Genomic DNA, 2,200 nt, shown 5'->3' with positions numbered 1-2,200 from the left:
TGCTCCTTCAACCCTCTCTTCACAATCTCTACCAGATTTCCTTCATCTGAGGTATTCTCTCCTCTAAAATTAAAACAGTTATAACTGTAAAGTGATTACATTTGCTTATGGCATTTTGTCACTTTTTGGTGTCAAGAATTGTTTTTACGTCTGATTTGGTTAGGCGTTGTCATGAATCCTCAAGGGAGAGTCCTCTATATCACGTGTTGTTTTTCATTGGTTGGGCCTATAACATTGACGCCCATTCTCCTCACAGTAGGAATGGCTTATAATGACTCTGGGTATCACCACTAATGGATTCACTAATGGATTCACTAAACGTATTCACCACAAAACAATCACATACATGTACATATACAATAATTATTTCATTTATTTTATATCTTCGTTAAATTTCTCAGTTTGACAATTTTGACATACATGTACATGTACAAGCAGTACAATACTAATATTTCTTGTGCTGTTAGTGTGAGTGTTGAAATTTCAGATACCCCACTAATGCACCTACTCCAGCCCCTACTGCTCCTCCAATGACTATTCCAATTGGTCCTCCTATTACTCCTATGGCGGCCCCACTGGCTCCTCCAATCATTGCACCTTTTCTGACCTTCTTTCCTTCGTCTGATATCTGTCCACTGTATTGTAGTGTATTGTTAATAGAACCTGGCAAAAGGTCCGCCTTACTTTGTCATTATTGTTATTGTTATCCTTCACTTCTTTTCTTAGTTGGAACCCACGACTTAATTGTTATTGCTCAAGAATTGCCGATACTTGGACTTTCCCCCGGGAAAATCCCTTCTACATGTTATTGACCATAACTTGTGGGAGCGGGGGTACGAGAGCTTACTAATGATGCCATGCACGTGCACTCGTTTGCTCTATTTTGTTTTGACAATGTAAATTCAATGATTAAAGTAAAAAATAATTTCAGTGTATACTTAGAAATGTCATTAAAAGTAGGTAAAAATTACGATAAAAGCAGTAATGTTTGGTTATCCATGAGCGGCATTTTGTAACAATGCCAAATGGCCTTTTTGTATCTTGCTAGACGTCACCCTTGGCCTTGAGATAAAGATAGTATAGACCTACAGTGACAACACAGGCTACTACCTCTCCTGTAGTCAGATCTCTTGGCTCAGAACTATAGATTAACATTGTTACTATAATATGCACTATAATTTTTCTCCCTACCCAGGCATATTTTGTCTCTTCTTTTTAAGTGATTTTCTTCTTCTCTTTAAGTGATGTTCTTCCCCTGAAGCTGTTTAAGGATTTGTTTGTTCGGGCCTAGTCTCGTTTCTTTACCCTCAGCCCGACCCTCCGCTATATAGGGAGGAATTGTGTGGACGTGGTATCAATAGGCCAGTCCCTTGGGAAGCCCCACTACGTCACTCCCATTCCGGCCCACCTGAGACATGTTTGTCTCCTAATGAATGTGAATTGTTTATAAAGCGCTGCATTAGGAGCCCCTCCCTCTTCCACTATATCTTATGGTTTCGTTGATGGAATGAACCAACCAATGAATAATCTACATCTATATGTACATGTACATGTATGTTCCTTTATTGCTTCCTTTATTGCTTTGAAGTTTTCTACATTTTGTATGTACACCATCTATCTGTACTGAGTATTGAAGTGTACTATATGATTGAAAGTAGATACTAATGTACATGTACTATTTTATAGTTTTTAAGATAAAAAAAGAGAAGGAGAGAGAGAGTGGAGAAGGACTTTACTTGCTTATGATAATTATTTTATTGCTGTATAATTTATGAATATTCACCCACCTCATGAATATTCAATGAAGTCATTAGCTAGCGCCTGCCTCTTTTAATGCATTGCGCCAGTTTGATGACATTCACTTGCAATCCTTACAACATTCCAGACCCACAGACTATGTATATACACACATAAAGGCACTCATATACACTCATATATCCATACACCTAACTCCTTATACTTACCATATATTATATACAGGCTCTTAGTATGTACTGTGTATGTCATAAGTCTAGTACTGTGTATTGTGGCTTCTCCATTAGTACATTGTCAGTAGTATATCAGCTGTATATAGTTTAATGTATTATTAGTGTTGTTAGCTTAGCATGTCCATATGTCCTCCCTTGGTTGTGTTAATAGACTGGAGGGTCAATGATCAAAGATATCTCTACATTTCTAGTCTGTATATGTACATGTACAT

At 37.5% G+C, this 2,200-nt stretch overlaps 1 long non-coding RNA gene across 1 annotated transcript; it reads right to left on the bottom strand.

The window, feature by feature from the left end:
* Positions 1-367: 367 nt before the first annotated feature.
* LOC109591601 (uncharacterized) lies at positions 368-1,337 on the bottom strand. Its single transcript, XR_002189895.1, has 3 exons — positions 1,192-1,337; positions 685-1,141; positions 368-635 (listed from the first exon to the last, which is right to left on the bottom strand). It is a non-coding gene; the product is annotated as an uncharacterized LOC109591601 (long non-coding RNA).
* Between the last annotated feature and the right edge of the window lie 863 nt (positions 1,338-2,200).

Source organism: Amphimedon queenslandica, unplaced genomic scaffold (assembly GCF_000090795.2).
Source record: "Amphimedon queenslandica unplaced genomic scaffold, v1.1 AMPQUscaffold_7732_Cont20319, whole genome shotgun sequence".
In the NCBI taxonomy this organism is placed as follows: Eukaryota; Metazoa; Porifera; class Demospongiae; order Haplosclerida; family Niphatidae; genus Amphimedon; species Amphimedon queenslandica.
The sequence above is the reverse complement of the archived record's forward strand: the minus strand, read 5'-3'. Positions and strand labels throughout refer to the sequence as shown.